The sequence below is a fragment of the Trachypithecus francoisi genome, unplaced genomic scaffold, assembly GCF_009764315.1.
Source record: "Trachypithecus francoisi isolate TF-2019V2 unplaced genomic scaffold, Tfra_2.0 Lachesis_group8, whole genome shotgun sequence".
Taxonomy (NCBI): Eukaryota; Metazoa; Chordata; class Mammalia; order Primates; family Cercopithecidae; genus Trachypithecus; species Trachypithecus francoisi.
This window is the reverse complement of record NW_022681473.1, coordinates 28348073-28374722: the sequence shown is the minus strand read 5'-3', so window position 1 is coordinate 28374722 and position 26650 is coordinate 28348073. Positions and strand designations below refer to the sequence as shown.

The window sequence follows — 26650 nt, the reverse complement described above, 5'->3', positions numbered from 1 at the left end:
CAGAGTTGAATGAGGGAGACTGGGAGGGAAGGGCGAATTACAACTTTAAATAGGTGGAATAGGGTAGGTCTCATTGAAATAAGACTAGAAGGAGATGAGAGAGTTAGCAATGTAGAATGGATGTTCCCAAACTGATCTCCTTGCAGCCGGGTAGAACTAGCTCCCTTTCCTCTTCCCTGGTCCTAGGGACAATGACAGGAATAATAATAGCTTAATATCCTTTGAACCCCAGTAGGGCTTCTAAGCATTTTTTTCTGTATGAATTCACTAAATCCTCATAGCCACCCTAAGACATAGCTACTACTTTTATCCCCATTTCCATATGAGTAAACTGAGGCACAGCAAAGTTAAGTAACTTGGCTAATAACCAGAGGATGGGAAGAAGAGGAGCTGCTGTAGAGACCTTGCCATTTTGGTTCCAGGCTTTGGCTCTTAATCCCTCAGACCAGCCTGTTTTACGTCTCCTCCCTGCTCTTTGTCCTCTCCGTTTCTGGCCAGGCACAGTGGCTTATGCCTGTAATCCCAGCGTTTTGGGAGGCAGAGACATGTGGATCACTTTAGGTCAGGAGTTCTATACCAGCCTGGCCAACATGGTGAAACCCTGTCTCTACTAAAAATACAAAAATTAGCCGGGTATGGTGGTGCATGCCTGTAATCCCAGCTACTCTGGAGGCTGAAGCATGAGAATTGCTTGAACGCAGGGAGTTGGAGGTTGCAGGGAGCCGAGATCATGCCATTGCACTCCAGCCTGGATGACAGAGGGGAAATGTCTCAAAAAAAAAAAAAAAAAGATTTTGTTTCCCAGGCATGTGTCCCATGCCGTCTCTTTCATTGTGTGTGATTCCTGGGAGGAAATTTAAAGCCATTCATCATTCTAGGGCTTCTGTTGAGGATCTTTTAGCTTTACTTAATATCACAGGACAAATGAGACACCCAGAACTTCCTCAACCCGCTCCCATGCCCACAACAACCCTAACACGTAGATTTTGTAGGGTTGCAATGACCAAATCAAAAAATGAAAATGAGTCTTGCTCAGTTTTGAGATAAAAGGACGCGCACATCTTTTTCTTTAGCAAATGTCACTGTGGTTTCAAAGCCTATGTGTGATGTGCGATCGGGCAGCATTTTTAAAGTATTTCCTGCTCAACCATAGGGTGAAATGATGCAAGTAGTGAGTCCTGCAAACAGCTGCACTAAATTCTTAACACCTGCAAAAACAACAACAACAACAAAAAAAACCCAAAAAACAAAACAAACAAAAAAAACAAAACACACACACACAGTTTTCAAAATAATTATGCATTGTTTTTAATTTTTGGCTTGTTGGTTTTCTGTGGTATTCAAACTCTGAAGGACCCTCCAATTCATTAAACCTGCAGTTAGAAAATGAGTTTGGGAGCTTTAAAAGAATTTGCAAACAGGGGAAAGATTTCACTTGCATTATGTTTTCATTAATGCACTTGAAACAACTTCTGGAATCGCCCTAGGGACTATTCCTTAAAAAAAAAAAAAAAAGAAAGAAAGAAAGAAAGAAAAAAAGTTCGAGGCTCCAGTCCTCTATTCAGCTCCGCCCTGCTCCTTTCAAGTGAGCCCCAGAATCACCTCTTGGCTTGACAGTTTCCCATTGCGGGGCAGCGGGGCCGGGGAGCTGCAGATCTCCCCTTGTGTGAGAGAAACACAAGCGCGGAGCTCCCTTGACCTGCATCCTCCTCGGTATTTTTTTTGTTTGTTTGTTAAGTCAAAAAGTTTGGGTTTCCTGAAATCGTTGAACTGGATTTAAGTGCAGGGCCCCCCTCTCCGCTCTCCCCAGCAGGGTGAGAGTTGCTGAAGGGGAGGAGGAGTGGGATGGTGTGAAGTGAGGTGGGGGCCGTTGGAGAGAAACTAAAGCGAGGTGCCCGGGACAGGAAAAGTGGGAGGAGGAGGAAGAGAGGAGAGGGAGGAGGGGGAGGAGGAGGCCGTAAGATGAGAGAGGAGGGAAACGTGTCACCAGCCCGGCTGTGGGAGCTACGCGGCCGATGCGTTTGTTGACTAGCTCTGGAGAGGAACCGAGGCTGGACGAGACCCCATCGGAGGGCAGAGCTGGGGGAGGAAGGAGGGAGGGAGGGAGGGAGAGCTAGGCAGAGCGCGACGGGGAGAACCATCCAGGTCGCTCATTTCTCCCCGGTGAGAAAACTTCCTCGGGAAGACCGGAAACTTTTTCCTAGGCGTGCGGAGTCTGGGGCGGAGGCGAGCGGCGGGTGTGTGCGACTCGGTGTGATTCACGCCGGACACCCCAAGGAGGTGAGTGGTGGGTGGGGGGCGTCTCTGGGAGGGGCCGGAGTCATAGGCTCAGCAACCGCGCAGTATTGAGCAGAAAATTACCGCGCACTAATCTCACCGGGCTCGGCGGGGCGGGGGTCGGGGGAGGAGCTGGGGAAAAGTGTCACATTTGGGGGGCAACCAGGTGGGAACTCCTGCATGGTTAAGGATCCTCCGATCGGACGCTGCAGGCAGGCGTAGGGGATCCTACTCGCGACCACCATGGTGGGGCGGTGGGCAGGCCACGCTGCCGGTCTGCTGTTTAGGGTGGCTGAGGTACCGCCGTGGGGTGGGATGGGGATGCTGGTGATCACGGGACCTAGGCTGAGCCGGGAGGTCGAAAAAGAAAGTCGGCTTGTTTGATTCTCTTTTTCTCCCTCGGTCTAGGGCGCAAATCTAAAGAGCTGTCCCCGCTTAAGCGCGGGTGATTTCGCGCCTGCAGCAGCCTTTTCCCGGCCGTCCCCCTTTTTCTGGAAGGAGGCGAGGGAGAGAAGGGCAGGGAAGGGAGCCACTTTGTCCCGTGCGCTGATGCACACGCGCGCTCTGCGGGCTAGGGCGGGCCAGGGCCCAGCCCGCGGGGACCCCGCGGGGACCCCGCCGGGACGGGCTGCGAGCAAGCCCTGGGACGGCCCAGCTGCGGACCCCGCGCTGGGAGGCCGCAGTATCCCCCTTCGGTTTTATTTCTCCCGCCTGCCTTCCTTATGGCGAGACTGTCCTCTGCGCGCCTACTGTGCGCGCACGCCGGGCTCGCTGCACGCAGGGGGCGCTCTGGGGGCCCCGCCCCGGCAGCTAGGACCCTGCCTGCCCAACCCTCCGGCCGGTTTTCTTAGAGGCCGCCGCCCGGGATGGAACCAGGCTATGTGCTTGCTAACTGTGCTTCAGGAATCGGCTCTGGGATGCCTTCCTGTCTGGCAATAGGGGTTTCCCCCAGTTCCACCCAGCCCCTGTCCTCGGTCACATGCCGCCGCCGCCTCTTCCTCCGCGGTGTCGGGAGCCCGCGTTTTGTTTGTCAGCAGTTAGGCGGTGAGTATTTATAGACGCCACGGCAGTCCTGCGGTGTGCAAGGTTTCAATTACTGCGATGCGCTCCACAAGACGAAAGGTTCACGCGCTGCGTCTGAGCTGCACGTCTGCCCCGGAGACCCGCGTGGAAAAAACTTTGGGCTGGAATCTCCGGGCTTCCCTGCTTGGGCGGAGTTCTGGACCTGTTGCCCAGACGACACGTGCACATTCAGATGACCCATACTAAGGACCAAAGGGATGCCACCGGCCCAGTGGACGCCTTCAATCCCCCACCATCCTTAAGGGACCCTTGCTGATCAAGCCCGCGAGACTATCATTTTTGACCTCTCTTTGGTGATCCTGACCACTGTAGAAATTTGCAGTCATGACATTTCATTGCCCTACATACTGCAAAATGTCAAAGTGCTGAGCTGTGGTAAATTGCTCTGGGGTGGAAGGCGCTGTTACAACACGAAGCAGCTAGCGGGTCAGACCGGAGGGGAAATGGAGCTTGCAGAAACTAATTTAGCCCCATTTAAAATTTAGCCCCTGGTAAGGTTCCCAGTTCGACTGAGGAAGGTGCAGGGCTCCTGTCTGTGGAACCTGGCTGGTTAGTCTTCTCTGGTTGCAGCCCTAGAATCAGGATCAAGGGTGCTGTTTAGAGCGGTTTCTGTAGAATGTAGCTTTGCAGATAAGGGAAGTGATGCTTCATCAGTCCACAAAGTTGTCTTTAGTTTTTCCAACTGCAGTCATTGCTCTTTGAGTATGTTACTGATGCTTCTAACAACTGGAACCATTAATATGTAAAAGAAGAAAGGCACTAGAAATAAGAAAGTCAAAAAAGGCTTAGTTTAGACTAGTTTGTTTCTCAAGGGAGGGACCTCATTTCTTTCAGATCCAGCCGGCCATGGATATATATTTATTTCTGTGGGTGAAATTTCAATAATGTTCTGTGTTTGAACATTACAATATGTGCCACTTGTTTTAAAAAGGGGAAAGGTGCAAACACCTCTTGAGGTCTTAAAATGTTTTAAACTTTGCACGGAGAGACTTTGATAATGTTATAGACTCCTCATGCAAACAATGATATAGGTACTATTATATCCCTATCATATAGATGAGCCCACTGAGGCTTGGAGAATTTAAATAATTTGTCTAAGGCCATAAACACAGGGATGGAGCTGAGAATGGATTACAGATTTTTACTCCAGACTTGTAGTCTGGAGATGTCTTTCCCTTCAATTCTCCATTGTTGATTAGCTCACATTATAGTTGATTAGATTGATGGTTTTTTATTTATTTTTAAAATTTAACAGAGTGTTACAAATTGGCTCAGTTATTGGGGAAAAAAGCCCTAATCTTGTCTTTAGAAAACCATTACACTGATTATCTGAAAATCTCTTGCTAATAGTCCAGACCTAAATTATAATCCTCACTTTGCTCCTTGACTTAATGTATCTTCAACATTAAAGCCATTTATCTTTAGAGAATTGAATTCAGTAAGGACTTTGTGGATTACTTAATTTTTTTCAGATTTCTCCATACTAATGATTTGTAGGTATGCATGTGTCTGTTTTCCTGTGGCTGTTCCTTTCGTACAAGGTAAAATATGCTGAAATTTCTCTTAAATTGCAGCCTTTTTCCTTTTCATTCTTTCTGCAGAGCTAGACCCAATACAGAATTGATTTGAAAAATAGTGTGTGAGTTCCTCTGAAAGATCCCTACAATGTCTAATGTTCATCATTAAAGGTTTGTTCTCAAGAGTTGCCTCTCTGTATGGAAAATGTAAATACATGTTAAAGGCAATGCTTGTAGAAATGATCGTTTGTTAACAAGTCAGTGTGAATTAATATGTTAGTTGCTGAAATATAGGAATAAAATATTTTGTGGATTTTGTACATAATACGGGTTTTGGAATTGGGGAACAAAGAGAGCAGTACCCTGATAAGCAGAAAGCACTGTTTTACAAGAGATTTCACATGGAGCCAAGGAGGGGGATGGATGGCAGTGATGGGGCATCAGAGGTGAACTTGAGTTAATTCACATTTTTGTCAGTACCTGGGGATCCAGGATTTACTTTGTAACTTGTACAGTTAAAGCAAATGAGCTGACTTATTTATTGGGCAACTTCTGTGAGCCAGCTATAGCTATGGTAATGGTATTTGTGCCTCCCAACAACCCAGGCAAGAAGATATTATTTTCTCTATTTTCAGATGAGAAAATGGAAGCTCAGAGAGGGTTGTTACTCTCCCAGTGTCACACAGCCATGAACTCAAGCGTCTTGCTCTTTTCAGTACATTTTGATATCTACCCTTGAAGGCCTTCCATGGAGAACCCAGGGTCCCAAGTTCTCAAGAAAATCCTAGTGGTTCACATGGAAGTTTCTGGATCGGAAGTTTCTGGATCAGGAGTCAAGACTGGAGCTATTCAGGGACTGTAAAATGAGGGGACAGGAGGTGGGTGAACAATGAAGCCTGAAGGGACAGTCTGGATAATTCTTACAGTAGTGATGCCACAGAATAAGGAAAGTCACGCCCTGTAGTTATTGTGAATATAGAGAATTACTAGCATTGGCCTGGGCGAGGATGGCTGTCACACTGCAGAACACACCAGACGAGGTTCCCAGAAGAGAAGAGTGTGGAAGTGTCTCCACCTCCCTCCCGATGTCTTCTGCTGCTCGATGTTGGCTTTATAGTCAATATAAATTAGGGAGCCTGTGGGACCTGTTTCCATTTTAATTAGACTTGGCCCTTTGAGGTTCTAGTCACCCAGTCTCCCTCTTTAAATATTCTTTTTTTATGCTTTGCCAGTTTATGGCCTTTGTAGATCGATCCTTGGATTTCATGTACGGGAGACAGAAAGAGAAAAAAAGCAAAGGTTAGTGATTACCTAAATTGGATTAAGTTCTGTCTAGCAGCGTTTAAAGAAATGCCACTTGCTCCCTAATTATCATCAACTAAGAATTTAAACGGTCTATGAAATTTAAGCTGACTTTTTTTTTAAACTCCCTGAAATTTCCAGCTGTAACATATTCTGAGATTTTAGAGGCTTTTATATATTCTTCTAATGTGTAGAGGACATTCTCTGCTTTCCCCCCCCTTTTAAAATATTGCATTTCTAGAGCAGGGTAATAAATGACATCACTATATACTAACTTCATTAAAAAGCAGAAGCTCACAGCTAGGCTCAGCTAGAAGGGTTTATGGAGAGCGGCAGAAACCCGTCTGACTGTGGCCTGTGGAAAGACCTGATAAACATCTACCCCCTCCAAACAACCTGTCGTTATTATTTGTTCAATTTATTTAGCATATAATTATATGTTACATAAAATTATGTATTTACTCATGTATTAAACTCGCAAAGCTTTCATTCTTCTTTTTCTCTCCTCAATTTTGAGGTGCGAATATATTTCCCTCAGCCACACATCAATATTGTGGTTTCACTTTAGTTGGTTGCCAAATGCCAGCAATACTTCCACTTTTCCGTTCTCTCCTTACTTCACCTATTACAGAACTTTCTCCAACTTTGCTGGTTCTTTTTTTTTTTGAGACGGAGTCTCGCTCTGCCGCCCAGGCTGGAGTGCAGTGGCCGGATCTCAGCTCACTGCAAGCTCCGCCTCCCGGGTTTACGCCATTCTCCTGCCTCAGCCTCCCGAGTAGCTGGGACTACAGGCGCCCGCCACCTCGCCCGGCTAGTTTTTTGTATTTTTTAGTAGAGACGGGGTTTCACCGTGTTAGCCAGGATAGTCTCGATATCCTGACCTCGTGATCCGCCCGTCTCGGCCTCCCAAAGTGCTGGGATTACAGGCTTGAGCCACCGCGCCCGGCCTGCTGGTTCTTTTCGACACAGGATGCGTCCCGTATTTTGTTGATGGCATCTTTGACAGCAGTTGGGTTTCCAGCAAATACTAGGATTAAGGGACTGCATTGCACTCAGCTGTTTAGGAATTGGAGTATGTGTTAGCTTAAGTTGAGCCTGGAAGAAGAGCTGAAAGGATTTGTTTTTGTCTTCTTCCCAAGGACAGAGGGCAGGGTAGGGGTGGGTGGGGAGGGGGAGAAAATCTACCATTGGCTCTGATGTGTGTCTGTATCAGACTGAACTAGGCTGTCTCAAACCTGTCACAACCTGCTTATGACTTCAGCCGCATAAATCCTTGGTGTAAACCCTTTTACGCTTGCCATTTAATTCTAAATACTTATTTGGAACTGGTTCAATATCTTTCCCCAGATGTCTTTGGGGAGACCATATTGACTGCTGCCCTCATTTTGGAGAACAGTTTCATCATGCTAGCTCCTGGACATTACCGCTATGGGAGCAGTATGGCCGCTTTCCTTGTAAAACATCTCGCAGGCTGAATTAGTGGGTAAACATGGTACTCTTTTGTGGTGTTTGGGATAATTTATTATTATTATTATTATTCACCAACAGGACAATAGATTCCTTTCAGGCCTCTCCACCGGCTGGGCGTGGTGGCTCACATCTGTAATCCCAGCACTTTGGGAGGCTGGGGTGGGTGGATCATGAGGTCAGGAGATCTAGACCATCCTGATTAGCATGGTGAAACCATGTCTGTACTACAAATACAAAAAATTAGCCGGGCATGGTGGTGTGTGTCAGTAGTCCCAGCTGCTGGTGAGGCTGAGGCAGGAGAATCGCTTGAACCCAGGAGGCAGAGGCTACAGTGAGCCAAGATCGCATCACTGCACTCCAGTGAGACTCCATCTCAAACAAAAGAAAAGCTTCCCACCAAGGTTGGTATCAACTTTTCAGAGAGGCAGGATTGTTGAATGAGCCCTCATTTTGGTCCTAATGGGCATCATGGAGATAACACAGGTTGAGGAATTGAGATCTGCAATCTGATCTCAGCTCTGCCATGAGCAAGCTGTATGATCATGGTGAGTTATTCTGGGCCTCAGTTTCCCTATTTAAAAAGTAATGACTTTGGCCTACCACTAAGGTTCCATTCTGTTCTAAAATTCCTTGATGGCCAAGGAAGCATGGTCTCGAGCTGTGCTTCTGAAAGTGCATGTGCATCACCTGGAGATCCTGTTAAACCACAGAATCTGATTCAGTAGGTCTGGGCTGGGGCCGGAATGTCTAAGAAGCTCCCAGGCAATGTTGATTCTGTTGGTTCCCAGATCACAATGTGGGTAGCAGGGCACTAGAGCCTTGGTCAGGGCTTCCCAACCTTGGCCCTATTGATGTTTTTGGCAGATAATTCTTTGTTGTGGGGACTGTCCTGTGCATAGTAGGATTTTTGGCAGCATCCTTGGCCTCTACCCATTAGATGCCCATAGCACCCCTCACTCCCATAGTTATGACTATCAAAAAGTGTCTCCAGGCAGTGGGACAAAATCGCCCCAGTTGAGGACATTGGTCTAGACCAGTGTTACCAAGCCTAGTTGGACATCAGAATCACTTGGAAGATATCTGGAAAGTACAAATTTAGGTATCTTGGACCCAGTGAATGAAAATCACTAGGGGAGGGCCCAGGAATCTATATTCTTTAAAAATCAGGTGATCGAGATGGCCTGGAATTCTTCTCTTTGAGAGTCTGAAAAAATACAAGATCTACACCTGAGTTCTGGTGTTATCCCTCCATAGCTATGGGACCACACAGGCAAGTTGCTTAAATGCTCTGAACCAGAAACTCTCCAATTCTAAAATAGGAATAATAATAGTGTCCACCTCCTAGGATTGTTGGTGGTCAAATGGGATAACATGAGGAAGAGCTCTAGTAACTATAAAGTGCTGTGCAGATGTTAGTGGCAAGTGTTATACCACAGGCCTCTGGAGTTTAATTTTTTTGGTTCAATTACTTTTTTTCCCCGGGGCTGTATTTCTTTTTCTTGAGACTTAGCTCTGTAACCTTCACAATATGTCTTTTCATCATTCCTTTGGCCCTCACAGTCAACAGCTGTGTACATTTGTCCCCACTCAGTCTCATGCAAGAGTCTAAAACTGGCAGCCCATGGGCCAAACTTTGGCATCAGACATGTACTGTTTGGCTTGCATTGTATTTTGGGGAAAAGAAGAAAACAAGATGATTTTTCCACTATTTAAAAGTTGGGAGAGTTGACATCTGAACACAGGTTTTCAGCTTTTCTGTAATAAACCAAAAGGAGTCTGAGGACACTCTTTAGTTTGCCACATTTCCCCACCTGGCCCACTAATCTTGTTCACATTCTCTGCTTTGGTCTGCTGTAAGCATTGTTTCCCATCCCAGCTTTAGGCTTTCCTGTCTTTTTCTTTTCTTTTCTTTTCTATTCTTTTCTTTTCCTTTCTTTTCTTTTCTTTTCTTTCCTCTTCTCTCCTCTCCTCTCCTCTCCTCTTCTTTCTTTTCTTTCTTTCTTTTTTTTGAGATGGAGTCTTGCTCTGTCACCCAGGCCGGAGTGCAATGGCGCGATCTTGGATCACTGCAACCACCGCCTCCCAGGTTCAAGTGATTTTCCTACCTCAGCCTCCCGAGTAGCTGGAATTACAGGTGCCATGCCCAGCTAATTTTTGTATTTTTAGTAGAGATGCGGTTTCACCAGGTTGGCCAGGCTGGTCTCAAACTCCTGACCTCAGGTGATCCACCTGCCTCGGCCACCCCTGTCTTTTTCTTTAATCATGACCAATTACTATTTCCTTTTATTATTATATTATTGTAGGAGCCATATCTGGCTCATCTTTGTGGCAAGGGTAGTAGGTACTCCCTAGATATTTGTTGAAATGTGATGTTTTCATCCTACACCTGGTCTCTCATAGTTAAGACTTGAATACACCTTGAACTTTTAAAACTTCTTACATATGAAAGCTTGTTTTTCCTTCTCAAAATTTCCTTTCCATTCTCCAGGCCCCATATTCATTAGACTTATGGGCAAGGAAGTGGAGAACCTGTAGTTTTCAGCTGACCTTTCATTAGCTTTGTTAACTCTAGAATGTGAGTGAACCTTTCTGCCTCAATCTTGTCTCAGTTGTCCATCTTCAGTTACATCCCTTGGTGTCTGCTTGCATTTATAGTATTACTTTTGGATATTTCCTTAGAAACTCTGAGCTCCTTGGGGGAAGATAATTTATCCTTCTTTGCCCTTTGTAACTTCCTTTACTCAGATCCTGGTATCCAGTGGGCACTCTAATATTTGGTTGAGTTAAATGGGCTTGAATTGGACTCATTACGTCCATGAAATGATCATATGTGGCTATTTCATCAGTTTTCTGAGTCTCTATTCAATGCCTGTTATACCTGGCTATACTACCTGAGAAGAAATTTCCCTTCCCTTCCTCTTCTCTTCTCTCCTCTCCTCTCCATTCTTTTCTCTTTTCCCTCCCTCCCTTCCTTCCTTCCTTCCTTCCTTCCTTCCTTCCTTCCTTCCTTCTTTCTTTTCTTTTCTTTTCTTTTCTTTTCTATTTTTTTTTGGAGATAGTGTCTCACTTTATCACACAGGGTGAAATGCAGTGGCATGATTATAGCTCACTGCAGGCTTAAACTCCTGGGCTCAAGGGATCCTCTTGCCTCAGCCTCCTGAGTAGGTATGACTACAGGCATGTACCACCATGCCTGGCTATATATTTTTTATTTTTTTGTAGAGATGGGATCTGGCTATATTGCCCAGGCTGGTCTCAAACTCCTGGCCTCAAGGGATTCTCCCACTTTGGCCTCCCAAAGTGCTGGGATTATAGGTGTGAGGCACTGCACCCAGCCTCATCTCCTTTTCTTATGAAAAAAACATTTTATCTTATTTCTGCAGTGAGAGAGTGGAGCTAATTTTTTAAAGTTGCACATTTTAATCTAGAGCACATTTTCCCACACTTAAAACTCTTGTTGGCTGCCAGACTGTAGCTTTTGACTACTCTTTCTCTCACCAGGGTTTTATATACGTTACATGTCAGAAATGTAATGACTCACTCACGTAATGGTCAGTCTTAGCTACTGCTTGTGTCTAGACTTTTTGGCTTACCATCTGGTAGGCGCTGTGGAATCACTCTGGATGACATTTGTGGGCCACACCCAGACAATATGCACTTCAAGAAACTTGATACTTAAAGTGGGCTTATAGATGAGTAAATAAGATGTGTGGTTATTTCCCACAGCTTTGCTTAACTTGTACCACAGAAGGGGATTTTTCTGGTGATTATACAGTGGCTTGCAGGCCAATGTGATGATGACGTGATGATATAATTACTTCTAGGTGCGTCCAAATTGTCAGCTTTCTGAATCCTGTGGACACTTAGTGAACACTGTTAAGCAGAGATAAACGCTTGAGTGTGTATCCTGTTTACCCTAATATTTATTGTTGCGCCTAATATTTATTTATTGAGTCTGAGAGTTTGGACTCTCAGACTCTTCTGTCTGCACTCGGTTTCCAGTAGCGCCTGAGAAAGTTGTCACTTGCTTCCTGTTGAGCCCTTTCCATAGTTCACAGTTGACCCTTAACATTTGCTTGTTTGTAAGAGTCAGTGTTCATTCCTTGGCTGGCTGTTGTCTACTAAGAGTTGCAAAGATTGGTCCTTAATAGAAACAAATGTGCTATGCTATGTAGCAGGCACTTCTGCTCTGCCATGTCTGTAGGCTCCACTGACCAGCAAACAGACTCAGGATTGCTCACCTATGTGGCCCAGGTCTACGTCCCCGTGGACAATAATGCTTAGGTGGACCCAAGTTTAGTCAGCAGCAAAGAAAATTATTCTGATCTCTCAGGAAAGGGAAGGCCACTCTTCCTGGTGACTTGGAAGTGCACCTTTTAGTCCATCATTTAAAAGTATTTGGGCAGGCATGGTGGCTCACACCTGTAATCCCAATATTTTGAGAGGCCACGATGGAAGGATCACTTGAGGCCAGGAGTTCAAGACTAGTCTGGGCAACACAGCAAGACCTGTCTCTACAAAAAATTAGCTGAGTGTGGTGGTACACACCTGTAGTCCTAGCTACTCAGGAGGCTAAGGTGGGAGGATTGCTTGAGCCAGGAGGTCAAGGCTGCAGTGGGCTGTGATTGTGCCACCATACTCTAGCCTGGGTGACAGAGTGAGACCTTGTCTCAAAAAAAAAAAAAAAAGTAAAAATAATTAAAAATATGTTAAAAATAAATAAAATAAAAATATTTATTGGGTACCTTTCATGTGCTCAGTGCCATGCTAGACACCGGGATATGAGAGTGAACAAGACGGGCAAGATTTTTGCCTTTAAGGAGTTTCCATCCTGTCAGGGCTCATCAGACACTGAACAAGTAAATAAACACAACAACTGCAGCCTGGTCTGTGGGTGCCACAAGGAAACAAAGACTCCTTGCTTGAGGGGCAGAGTCCTCTTGCTCTAAGGTAAGAACCTATGGGTGATGTTTATGAAGGGAAGCAATGGGCGGTGTTTAATCTCTCAGCTCTGTGTGTGGCACACACAAGCATTGTTTAAAACAGAGGGGTCAGGAGTTCAGGCTCTGAAATCATACAGGATTTGCCTCTTGGTCCCCCTTCCTAGTCTTCTGCCTTTGGGCAAGTGAATCCCTATGCTTCGGTTTCTTCATCTGCAGAACGAGCCTAATGAAACCTACCTCATTGGTTCAGAGTAGAAATTAACTGAGGTAATAGATGCAAATAGAGGCTTGACACAGTCCTGACCATCCTGGCCAGCCTCTGATGATAGTTAATATTATTCTAATCAGCAGTCATAATGATAATAAAATAGTCATGGTAAACGATTGATTTGACCAAATGGCCCCACCGCTTTTGAAAATTTGCTTGTGATCTAGTTTCCATCCAGTGGTCTGGCCCTGGGGCAGGCGTGGGGTCCAGATCTAGTCTCCTATGCTGGCTTGGCGGGTTCTGCTTTCTGTGTGTTTCCTTTAGCAATATCTTGGGTGCTGCTGGCTTACCCTCTATCTGGGTGTGTATATAATACATAGGGGAGGGAGTATGTCATACATAAGGCTTCATCGAGAAATCAATAATGAGTTGAGAGTGAGTTAAGACAGAGAGCCGCTAAGTTAAGAGGCTGGTGAATTAGATAATGTGGTAGGTGGGAGTTCAAGCATGGCTGAGGGATGGTTCTGAGTTTGTGTTGTGTTAGCGTATCAGTCCCTGCCTCCTCTCTCAAAGGCTCTCAGTGTGTATGGCTCCCAGGGTAGGGGCTGAAGGCACAGCCAGAGATGGTGAAAGAACATCGTGGCCATCAGCGGAGCCAAACCGTTAATTAACTGGTGAGTCAGCAGACCCAGAGAAGTGAAGTGACTTGCCCAAGGCCACAGGGACTGATTAGTGCAGGCTTACCTTATACCTGGCTTAGGCTCCGCATAAAAGGTCTAAGAAGACTAGAGGCTGCAGCTGTGATGGTCGTAGAGTAAAGGTCGCAAACCTACATGTTTGGCCTTCAAAGTGCTGGTTGGCCTGTTGAATTAGTTGCCAACACTTACAAATCCAGTGATTTCACGTTTCTAAAAATTTGGATTTTTGGCTTTTCCTGGGAAATATCAGATCTGGCAAAACCGGGCTTATATCCGAAGATGGCAAACAGCGGATCGGATTGAGTAGTGGCTGCCTCCTTTAGCCAGGGCAGGTGCTGGTAGTAAAGCAAGCTTACTGTCCACACCTGCCTCACTCCCTAAGCTGGTCCTAGCCTGGCCCTTTGGGCCTGTTTATGATGCATAGTGCAGAAAAAAGAAAAGAAATTGGTTCTTCCTTTCATCTACTTTTCCTGCCAGTGTTTATTTGCTAGCCCATATGTTCCTGCACAGGGTCACTCCTGTTGTGGAATAAATGCTGAATACACAAAATTGGTGTCAAATGAATGGTCATTGCTAGAGTCCAACTTGGGATCAGAAGCTGAATCTTGACTTCCTCCTAACAGCTGGGTGACTTTGAAGAAATCATATGACCTTCATTTGTTGTCTTCCTTTTGTGGAAGGGAGGTTAGGGGAGTCACTATTGCCTTTACACTTAGTTATTTGAAGAAGTAAGGCATTGTCATGTTTCTGAATTCAAAAAGTCCAAAAGGGCTTGTAGAGAAAAGACTTCCCTACTGTGTCCCTGCTACCCAGCTCCTTGCCCTGGGGGAGACCAGTGTTATCTGTTGCCGGTTTGCCCTTCCAGAGACATTTTACGCACATGCAATGAAAAGGGTAAATGCTCTTTTTTATCTTTTTTACATAGATGGTAGCATAATGTACACATGGCTCTGTGGTTAGCCTTTCTTTCATTCAAGTTTGGCTCTTTTTTTTCCTTTATTTGAGATGGAGTCTTGCTCTGTCACCCAGGCTGGAGTGCAGTGGCCGGATCTCAGCTCACTGCAAGCTCCGCCTCCCGGGTTCACGCCATTCTCCTGCCTCAGCCTCCTGAGTAGCTGGGACTACAGGTGCCCGCAACCATGCCTGGCTAATTGTTTGCAGTTTTAGTAGAGACAGGGTTTCACCATGTTAGCCAGGATGGTCTCGATCTCCTGACCTCGTGATCCGCCCGTCTCGGCCTCCCAAAGTGCTGGGATTACAGGCTTGAGCCACCGCGACCTACCCAAGGTCAGCTCTTTCTTAGAGCTGCTTTGCCTTCCAGTATATGGGACACCATAGTTTACATATGGCCAGTTCCCTGTGGGTGAGCACTTAGGTTATTTCCAGCTCATTGTTGTTATAAAGAAGGCTGCAGTAAAACCCATGTTACATAAGCCACTTGATGTGCCTTGAATACAATTCTTGGAAATAGATTTGTTGGGTCAGAGGGTATGGCCTTTGTCACTTTGATAGATCTTGTCATATTTCCTTCCACAGCAGTCAAGTCAGAGTGCTCTCCCTGCAACAATGCGTGCGAATGCCTGTCTCCCCCAACCCCACCACCCATCACCTTGTGAAGCCTAAGAGAGTTTTGCGAAGAACACAATGTTGTTTAAAAATATTAATAATAACTATAGCTTTTTGGGCCTCTACTCACGGCCAGGCCATGATCTGGGTTATCTCAGTTTCATCTTAACAACATGCACTTAAGCATTACAACCATTTGACAGACAAGGACACTGAAAATTCAGAGCCTATGAGGAACATACACAGGTCATCCAGCTAATAAGCTGTAGAGGCTGGATTTGAAGCCAAGTGAGTCAGATTTCAATACCCTGGTGTTTACCCATGGTGAAGCCCCATGTAATTTTTTTTTTTTTTTGGTAGAGTTTTGCTTTTGTCACCCAGGCTAGAGTGCAATGGCGCGATCTTGGCTCACTGCAACCTCCGCCTTCTGGGTTCAAGCAATTTTCCTGCCTCAGCCTCCCGAGTAGCTGGGACTACAGGCACCCGCCACCATGCCTGGCTAATTTTTGTATTTTTAGTAGAGACAGGGTTTCACCATGTTGGCCAGGCTGGTCTTGAACTCTTGAGTTCCGGTGATCCACCCACCTCGGCCTCCCAAAATGCCCATGTAATTTTAAATGTTGGTGTTCTGAGCCAACACCTGCTTATAGTTCCTGTCTCTTAGCAGTGATGCTTCACATACACCTGGCTCATTTACTCATTCAGAGAATATCTATGGAATTCCTGCTTCACTAAGCCCTGTGCTAAGCCCTGGGGATGTACCTGAGAACATGACAGATAGTGCCTGCCCTTATGGGCCTCACAAAACTATAACAAATAATTCTGTAGTCATTTATTAAGGCAGATTATGACAAGATGACGAAGGAGGTAGGGAGGGTGCTCTCTGGGGTAATGGAACCTAATCAGGGGTGAGGAGAAAGGAGGGCCTCTCTGAGCAAGTGATGGTGGCTATAAAGGGGGTGCAGGTTTGAACCTGGGGAGTGGGGTGGGAAATATTTCACATAGAGGCCACAGCACATGGAAGGATCCTGGGGTGGGGCAGAGCAGGTGCTGGTGGAAGACATGAAGGAAGGCCAATGAGAGGAACTGCAGAGTGGTGAGAAGTGAGGCTGTGAGGATGGAGTTTGTGAATTTATTTTAAGACTTGTGGGGAACATTTGAAGGCATTGCAGCAAAGAGTGACGTAAGCGTGGTGGGCTCTGAACTGTTGGGTTCTAGTCCCAGCATCCTTTCTCATGAGCTGTGTGACCTGAGACAAGTTAAACACTAGGCACCTCCATTTGCTTCTCTGTAAGCTGGGGTTGGTAATAGCACCTGCCTTCTTGTGGTCGTAAGATCAGACACAGGTACTCCCAAACAGATGCTTTCATGTAGTTTTGAGTGCCATATGAGGTGTGAAATAAATGAGACATTTTAACCCAGTAAACATGAATGCATTTGTTTTCTCCAAATGTGATGCACTCTGATACTTTCTATTCTATTTCACTAAAAGTCAAGACCTTCTAAGTTCATTTTTAAAATGCTGAGATAATACATGGCAAGTGCCCGCCTCACAGTTGGCAGTCAGTAAATGGTGCTATCATGATCATCAAGGTTGTCATTAGAAAGACCATTCTGACTGCAATTAGAGAATGGATCAGTTGAGTTTGACTGATCATTATCTAAATCCTGGTGGTGTGGAAGGACATTGGGTCATTCCTGTGTTCATGGCCCAGGGAAGGATTTGCATGCTGGGCTTTCTGACTGCAGAAGCTTCCGAGTGTTATGTGTAAAAGAGGTCATCTCTCTTGTTTCCCTGGGAACTAGTTTCTCCTTGTTTTCCAGGCAGTCACATTAGGTGGCATGGCTGTTTTCTTTGACTTCTTTGTTATTTACACTCAGAATGGCTTTTTCCTGGAAGCCTCAGAGTTATTATAAGCCACCTACTTCTTTATTTTAAATTGTTGGGCCACGATTCTACTTCCCTTTTCAGAGTCAAAGGTTGGAGCCCTAGTGGAATTCATTTGCATTTTCCACTAAGTGCAGTATCTTCCTCTACCCACTGCCCCAGTAGGCAGGGCTTTGCCCCATCTCTATGCCCTGGCCGTGGCAGCTGTGAGGAGAAAGTGAGATGACACATTCTTTTTCTCCAAGAAACACATCATGGAAGTTTTTGAAGAAACTCATGTGAGCTGAGTGTTAGCAAGGCCTGTGATACCTCCCAGTAACTCTGTAACCGCCACAGAATTTCCTGGACCCAGGGCCTGGGCTTTCCAGATAACTGAAGTGAACCCTTTCAGCACCAAAACTTTTAAGTTGCTTTTGAAGGGAATTTTTCTTAATGTAACTGGCATTGGCCTTTCAGAAAGGAATATGGACCAAAGTTCTAGTTTCTCTAACTCAGAGACATTAGGCATAGAACATTTCTTCTAATTTTTAATTTTTGTGGGTACTTAGTGTGTGTATTTAGGGGGTACATGAGATATTTTGGTACGGGCATGAAATGCACAATAATCACATGAGGGTAAATGGGGTATCCATCACTTCAAGCATTGTTCCTTTCTTTGTGTTACAAACATTCCAATTATACTCTTAGTTCTTTTAAAATACAGTTGACTGTAGTCATCCTATTGTACCATCACATACAAGATCTTGTTCATTTTACCTAACTATATTTTTGTACCCATTTAACATCCCCTTTCCTCCCACCACCAATACCCCTTCTCAGTCTCTAGTAACCATCATTTTCATATCTCTGTGAGTTCAATCATTTTAGTTTTTAGCTACCACAAATAAATGAGAACATGTGAAGTTTGTCATTGTGTGCCTGGCTTATTTCACTTAACATAATGATATCTAGTTGCACCCATGTTGTTGCAAATCACAGGATCTCATTCTTTCTTGTGGATGAAGAGTACTGCATTATGTATATGTGCCACATTTTCTTTAGTCTGTTGATGGACACTTAGATTGCATACAGGTCTTGGCTATTTTGAATAGTGCTGCAATAAACATGGGAGTACAGATATCTCCTTTATATTCTGATTTCCTTTCTTTTGGGTATATACTCAGCAGTGAGATTGCTGAATCATATGGTAACTCTATTTTTTGTTTTTTGAGGAACCTCCAAATTGTTCTCTATAGTGGTTATACTAATTTACATTCCCACCAACAGTATATGAAGGTTCCGTTTTCTTCACATCTTCACCAGCATTTGCTATTGCCTGTCTTCTGCATAAAAGCCATTTTAATTGGGGTGAGATGATATCTCATTGTAGTTTTGATTTGCATTTATCTGATGATCAATGATGTATTAGTCCATTTTCACACTGCTGTAAAGAACTACCTGAGACTGGGTAATTTAAAACGAAAAGAGTTTTAATTGGCTCACAGTTCTGCATGGCTATGGAGGCCTCAGGAAACTTACAATCATAGGGGAAGGCAAAGGGGAAGCATAGTGGCTGGAGAGAGACAGAGCAAGAGGGGAACTGCCACACACTTTAAAACCATCAGATCTCATGAGAACTCATTCACTTTCATGAGAACAGCATGGAGGAAACTGCCCCCATGATCCAATCACCTCCCACCAGGTCCCTCTCCTGATACATGGAGATTATAATTCGACATGAGATTTGGGTGGGGACACAGAGCCAAACCACGTCAAATGATGTTGCACATCTTTTCATATACCTGTTTGCCATTTGTAGGTCTTCTTTTGAGAAATGTCTATTCAGGTATTTTGCCCATTTTAAAATCAGATTATTATATTTCTTTCCTATAGAGTTGTTTGAGCTTCTTATATGTTCTGGTTATTAATCCCTTGTCAGAAGGATAGTTTGAAATATTTTCTCCCATTCTGTGGGTTGTCTCTTCACTTTGTTGATTTGTATCTTTTGCTGGGCAGAAGCTTTTTAAATCAATGTGATCTCATTTGTCCATGTTTGCTTTGGTTTCCTGTGCTTGTGGGGTATTACTCAAGAAATCTTTGCCCAGTCCAATGTCCTGGAGAGTTTCCCTAATGCTTTCTTTTAGCAGTTTCATAGTATAAGGTCTTAGGTTTAAGTCTTTAACCCATTTTGATTTGATTTTTATATATAAGATAGGGGTCTAGTTTCATTCTTCTGCATATGAATATCCAGTTTTCCCAGCACCATTTATTAAAGAGATTGTTGTTTCCTCAGTGTATGTTCTTGGCACCTTTGTCAAAAATGAATTTACTATAAATGTATGGATTCGTTTCTGGGTTCTCTATTCTGCTCCATTAATCTGTGTGTCTGTTTTTTATGCCAGTACCATGCTGTTTTGGTTACTACAGCTCTGTAGTATAATTTAAAGTCAGATAGTGTGATTCCTCCAGTTTTGTTCTTTTTGCTCTGGAAGATTTTGGCAATTCTGGGTCTTTCTTGGTTTCATATAAATTTTAGGATTTTTTTTTCTATTTCTGTGAAGAATGTCATTAGTATTTTGATTGGGATTGCATTCAATCTGTAGACTGCTTTAGATAGTATGGACATTTTAATACTATTGATTCTTTCAATCAGTGAACATGGAATGTCTTTCCATTTTTGTGTGTGTGTCCTAGAAGAGGCAATTTGGACATAAAGAGAAACACCAAGGGCATGAGTGCACAGAGGAAAGACTATGTGAGGGCATGGCTAGAAGGCAGCCATCTGTAAACCAAGGAGAGAGACCTCAAAGGAAATCAACCCTGCTGACATCTTAATCATGGACTTCTAGCCTCTAGAACTGCAAGAAAAGAAATTTCTGTTGTGTAAGCCATGCAGGCTGCTGTATTTTGTAATAGCAGTTTGAACAGGCTAATACAGGGGTAGCAGTAATGGAGGCAATACAATAAACCATAGGTAGCATTTATCAAGCACTTGCTGTGTTCAAGGAGCATTCTAAGTCCTACTTGAGTCATCTCATCCAATATCTTGCAAATCCTAAATCACCTGCTCAGTGCTCCACAGGAAGTGGTGACACCAGCCTGTCTCGGGTGACTTTTCTCCCAGCTTCCACTGCACCTGTGTCTAGCGCCTGTACAGTTCCAGGAACCATGCAAAGTACTTCATAGACAATCTTTTTGGTCACCACAACTCTTCCTTTTCCCACTTTTCAGATGTAGAAACTGCAGCTCAGAGGTGTCCAAGGTCATACTGTGAGTATATTGGTTTTTTGTGGCTGCTATAATAAATGGCCACAGCTTTCATGGCTTCAAACAACAGAAATATATTCTTTCATGGTTCTTGAGGCCATAAGTGCAGAATTAAAGTGGGGCAGGGCTGTACTCCCTGTAGAGGGGAATCTGCTTCTTTTCTCTTTCAACTCCTGGTGACTGCATTACTCCAGTCTCTGCTTCTGTCTCCACATCACCTTCTTCTCTATGTGTGTCTGTGTCTTCTCCTCTTCTGTCTCTAGTACCTTCTGCATCCCCTTAATAAGGACACATGTGATTGTGTTTATGGCCCACCTGGATAATCCAGGACCAGCTTCTCTTCTCAAAATTCTTATCTGAATCGCATCTTTTGCCATATAAGATAATATTCACAGGTTTTGGTGACAAGCGAATGTATCTTTGTAGGGGGTTGGGAGATGTTTTTCTGCCTACCATAGTGAGCGAATGGCAAAGTGACCATTGATTTTAGGGTTTATCTGCCGCCAAAGCTCTGAATGATACACACTTGTGGCTGTACATCCTTCAGAGCTATAAGCATTATACTTCTCAACATCTTTCTGCAATGCTATTTCTAGGCTCTGGTAGGGGTGGGCATTAGAGTCATAACTAAGAATTTCTGGGCCCTTTGATTCAGAAGTTCCACTGCTGAGAAGCCACCTTACAAACGTGGTCATGTCATCCCTAAGACCCACAGATACACTCATTCTTTACAGTAACAAAAAAGGGGAAACTCCTTAAATATCTACCCATAGGGGACTAGTTAAATAAAACGTAATACCTCCTAAATGGAATAGCCAAGCTACCATTAAACATAATAAAGTAGATCAATATGTAGTGATATGGGAAGATGGCCATGACGTGTTATTAAAAGGAAAGAAAAACATTACTCATTCTTATTAGCATATTAACAAGAATGTGTGTGTACACATGTGTACAGCTATTAAAAATTCAATAAAATTAAAATTCAGTTCTTCACTTGCACTAGCCACATTTCAAGTTCTCAATGGTCATATATGGCTAGTGGCTACCATATTGGACAGCACAAATACAGAACATTTGTGTCATCTCGAAGTTCTACAGGATAGAGCTGCTCTATACTAAGTGGCTAGAAAGAGGCCTTTCACTATGTATGTTATAGAGTTATGTGAATTCTTATGTTTTTTGTAATATATGACCAAGTATGCTATTATCAGAAAAATAGGGGCACATAGAGTTTCCAAGGTAACATTCTATTTCTTAAGTAGGTACTAGTTTATTATCATTATTTATTTATTAGTTTTTTTTTTTTAAATAGAAACAGGGTTTTGCTCTGTTGCCTAGGGTGGAGTGCAGTGACATGATCACAGCTCACTGTAACCTCGAACTCCTGGGCTCAAGCGATGCTCCTGCTTTAGCCTGCTGAGTAGCTAAGAATACGGGCAAACACTACCATCGCTGAACAATTCCTTTTTATTTTTATTTTTTGTAGAGACAGGGTCTCACTACATTGCCTAGGCTGGTGTCACCCTCCTGGGCTCAAGCAATCCTCCAGCCTCAGCCTCCCAAAGTGCTGGGATTATAGGCGTGGGCCACTATGCCTGGTCTACTATTATTATTTAAAATATATGTTTGTGTGTGTATAAACTCATAATGAAAATGAAAATTTCATAATGAAAATATTTTGAAACATATAGGAAAAAAGATAAAAGGAATCTCCTGGCAGGCTCAACAGTGAGCCAGGCGTGAGGCTGGGGGACTTCCAGCCGGGGCTGAGTCCCTGATCTGCCAGCTGTCCAGCCTTAGCCGAGTCAGGCACCTGCTCAGGCCTCAGTTTCCTAATTTGTGACAGACTGTCTGCTCCATCTGCCTTACAGGATTGAGGTAAGACTTAGAAGCACAACTGTGGGTGGAAAAACACTTTCAAACTGAGGAACTTGCTACAGAGAGGTGTAGGGTCAGTAAATAACGTCATGAGTTATCAAAGGGCTAAGGAGGCAAGCCTGGGTGCACTGTGAGGGGGATGGGGGCTCAGAAGACTTGTCTGCTCCTCAGTGGAGTACTTCCAGATGCCACTGGGTTACCAGAAGCAGAGGGAGCTACTGTTGTATCCCCACTGCTATCACGGCTTGGCAATTTAGGAATAACTGCAACAACGTGATTTTATTTATTGAACGAGCTCTTATGTAGCACTTATTTGCCAGGTACAGTTCTAAGTGCTTGACAAATATTTACTCACTTAATCCTCCTTCAACCCTCAGGCAGTCACTCAGGGTCATTTCATGTGGGAGGAATTTGAGACTCAGAGAGGTCGAGTAACTTGATCAAGGTTACACAGCTAGTAGGGAGTGGGTGTCTAAGGCAACTGTGCTTTCTCCTTTCATCCTTTCTCACCACTCCTCTTGCCCCATCAAGTATGGTCATAGAGTTCCTTATGCCAGTTTATTTATCTCAGGGGCATGAGGTTGAACTTTTGATATGAAATTTGGTTCCTAACTTAGTGGCTTCAGTTCTGGTTTTCTGAGTTTGGTAGCATGGAAAAGTGGGAGTGGGCTAGGGAATGAGGCACCAGTCAATGATCTGTCACTCACTAGCTATGTGACTTTGGGTAGGTTACTTAACTTCTCTGATGTTCAAGTGTTTTGTTTTGTTTTGTTTTGTTTTTGAGATAGAGTCTTGCTCTGTCACCCAGGCTGGAGTGCAGTGGCACGATCTCGGCTCACTGCAACCTCTGCCTCCTGGGTTCAAGCTATTCTCCTGCCTCAGCCTCCTGAGTAGCTAGGATTATAGGTGCGCCACCACGCCCGGCTAATTTTTGTATTTTTAGTCAAGACAGGGTTTCACCATGTTGGTCAGGCTGATTTCCAAACTTCTGACTTTATGATCTGCCCACTTTGGCCACCCAAAGTGCTGGGATTACAGGCATGAGCCACTGTGCCCAGCTCAAGTGGTATTTTGCGAGGGTTGAGGAAGTTTATGTATTGAGACAATGCTTGGCTTCATGGCAGCCAGGCAGCTGATGCCTTTTTTTTTTTTTTTTTCCGAGAGAGATTGAAGCCTCGCTCTGTCGCCCTGGTTGGAGTGCAGTGGTGCGATCTTGGCTGACTGCAACCTCCGCCTCTCGGGTTCAAGCGATTCTCCTGCCTCAGCCTCCTGAGCAGCTGGGACTACAGGCACACACCATCATGCCCAGCTAATTTTTGTACCTTTAGTAGAGACAGGGTTTTGCCATATTGGCCAGGCTGCTCTTGAACTCCTGACCTCAGGTGATCCGCCTGCCTTGGCCTCTCAAAGTGCCGGGATTACAGATGAGAGCGACTGTGCCCAGCCTAGCCAATGTCTTCTTAATTCTTACATCTTCCTTCATCTCTTTTCTCCCCTCCCCTCCCCTCTCCCTTCCTCTCCTCTCCTCTCCCGTCCCTTCCTCTCCTCTTTTTTCCCCTCCCCTCCCCTCCCCTGCCTTCCCTTTCCCTCCCCTCCCCTCCCCTCTCCTCCCCTTTCTTTTCTTTTTTGATGAGTTTTGCTCTTGTTGTCCAGGCTGGAGTGCAATGGCACGATCTCGGATCACTGCAATCCCCGCCTCCCAGGTTCAAGCGATTCTCCTGCCTCAGCTCCTTGAGTCACTGGGATTATAGGCATGCTCCCCCATGCCCCGCTCATTCTGTATTTTTAGTAGAGGCGGGGTTGCTCCATGTTGGTCAGGCTGGTCTCGAACTCCCGACCTCAGGTGATCCACCCACCTCAGCCTCCCAAAGTGCTGGGATTACAGGCTAAGCAGTGAGCTTAGTCTTGAGGATGCAGAGGTGAATAAAGCCCTATGCCTGTCTTCAAGGAGTTTGCAGATTGGCCTAGGTGGGAGCTGGGGAACATGCTCAAACAGGTGTCGGAACAGCTCTAACAGTCCTAGCTCTCTTCCTGCCTTGAGCACCCTGGACAAGTTTCTTTGTTTCTTTGCTATACCTTTGTCATCTGTAAATGGGACCTGGACTGGCCCCACTCCGAGGGCCCGTCTGTTCTGTCATTTTCTGATTTGTCAGATTTAGGTCAGGACAGGCCTGCGCCTGCGGGCCCAGCGCTGTAGCAGGTGAACCCAGGGTGTATCAGCCTTTCCCTTTAGGGCACTCTTGTCAATGCTCCCAACGGCCTCCTCCTTCTCCCTGTGCTGCTCTGGGGAGGTCTCTTGGCTCTGCCCGGAAGTAGGAACGGTGGAGACAAAGACAGCTTCACATTCTCTTTAACTATCAGCGTTGAGAGTGGCGGATTCGGGAGGAGAAAAATGAGTCAGTGGCAACTCGTGTGTGACTCTGCAGTTTATGAGTCTACGGGAGCCACAGTTGTAGGCTGAAAGTGACCCTTATTTAAGAGGGGCTGAGTGTGTGGATGGAGCTGCCTGGCGCTTTGCTGGACTAGGCGGCCTGGGGACACTAACTGAGAAGTGGATGGGGACAGGAGCCAGCCTGTGATCCTCAGTGTCTTACAGTTTCCTGGAGAAGTGGGTGTTTCGGCAGGAAGGTGGTGGGTAAACACCTGGAACGATCCATTCTGCTCACTTTTCTACTTCCCTGTACCAGTACCATGGAATGAGAGGCAGCTCCACTAACTCGTTTAAGATCCTCATAAAGGGAGTTAATATCCTGTAATTACACAGGTGAATTGCAGTTAGCAGGCCCATTTGAAGAAGGGCAGTGAAATGGATCTTGTCTTTGTAGTGTGACCTTTACTGGACGAGTTAAATCCCAAAGCTAGCCGGTTTAAGGATACGGAAGGACCTTGTGTGGCTTTATTTCTTCGTCACCTCATTTGTTGGTTTATATAGATCTTTCCAAGTGGCAGTGGCATTTATGAAGCTGCTGAGACCTTCTGAAACTTGACAGGCCTGTTATGCTTCTTTTGTTAATAAAGTTTAACAAAACTGTTGAACTCATTCTGAGCAGAGGGTGAAGGGGCAAAGACTGTACAGAAAAACAGGACATAAGTCTGCTTTTTCCTTAAAAGAAAAAAATGAAGAGACAGGACAAGTCATTTCTTTTCTGCCTCTTCGTATCACAAGTTCCTTGTTGCTATGCCTGTTGCCTGCAGACAGCTGCTAACACCTCCCGTGCCCTTTTGATGGCTTCCCTCCGTGCCCATCTGAGTGGCCTAACTCACTCTTCTGACCACAACAGCATGTTCGATTTGGAGTTGAGACTTCGGTTCCCCCTTCTTCAAATGCTAACCAGCTGGAGATGCAAAAACCTTCTCCCCTGGCAACCTGAAGGTTGACTTAAGGCTAGAATATCTTTTTCTTACATCATTAGTTTTTGGGACATAGCAGAGTTAGCTGGTGAGAGAGATGTCAGTGAACATACTTCTGGGCTAAACCTACTAAACCCGCAAGTAAAAAGTGACTATGAGATTCGTGGTGTTTCCTTTTGTCCTTCCCTCTGCTGAACTCTAATACTCACCTTTTAAGTCATTCCTTAGAGTCACTAAAGGACTTTAGAGTCACTAAAGAATAAGAGACTGAAATTACAGGTCCAAAGGTGTCGAGGAAAGAAAGAAATTCATCTGAGTGGAAATAGCCAGTCCTTGAGGCCCATGGCTGTGCCATGCTGCTGGCCATGTCACGTGATCTCATTTCGTTTCTCCAGTCCTGGAAAGTGGGCATTAGTAACAGCTGAGGACTTTAGACTCAGTGTGTCCGAAATCACACAACTTGGGAATGGCCAAGTTAAGACTCAAACCTGAAGCCACTGCCTTTAACTGTGAAGCCGCAAAGTCTCCCAGCAACTGCTACAAGGGGACAGTGTCCTTGAACCCGACCCTGCAGGGTGAGTTGGGTTTAAATAAGCAGAGGGAAAAAGGAAGAGAATTATGGGTAAGAGGAGCAGTTGGTATGAGCAAAAGTGTGGTGGAAGGATCAGGCATGACATAGAAGAGTGCCTGCTGGTTGTGAGCTCCATGGCGCAGGGCACCATGGCCTCTGGAGCCATCTTATATCTCCCAGTGCCTGAGTGCCTGTGCATAGTAGCTGCTCAATAAATATTTATTGCATGAGTGAATACTTGAAAAGATAGTTATCTTCTCCATAGACTGAGTACCCTGAGGGCAGGGATTTGGTCTTAGAAATCTTTGGATGGATGTTCTGCAACTCACAGTGGTTAATAAATAGCAAAGATTCAGTGAGTGTGTCCTGTTGAAATGAGTGAAGGAATAGCAGGTAAGGGAAGGTGAGATGTGCCTGAGTGAAGAGACACTGATACTTTGAGAAAAACTGAGCAATACATTCAGACTGGCATGGTAAGGGCGTATCATGGAAGGTCATCAATGCCAGGATGAGGAGCTCTTGTGTCCTCCTTGAGACATTTAAAAAAAATCTATCTCTTACTGCACAACATCATGGGCCACAGAAACCCAGGCAGGCCGGGCGCGGTGGCTCAAGCCTGTAATCCCAGCACTTTGGGAGGCCGAGACGG

General features: G+C 45.0%; 1 protein-coding gene across 4 annotated transcripts in view; it reads left to right on the top strand.

The window, feature by feature from the left end:
• The first annotated feature begins 1566 nt into the window (after window positions 1–1566).
• PRR5L (proline rich 5 like) overlaps window positions 1567–26650 on the top strand; it is a 102446-nt gene continuing 77362 nt past the window's right edge. For 2 of the 4 annotated variants that reach the window (XM_033205045.1, XM_033205041.1), the window contains exon 1: window positions 1932–2280. The gene's annotated coding sequence lies outside the window, so the exon portion shown is untranslated. Of the gene's footprint in view, window positions 1714–1931; window positions 2281–25289; window positions 25453–26650 lie in introns of those variants that run through there. The other 2 variants (XM_033205042.1, XM_033205043.1) reach the window with 2 other exon arrangements.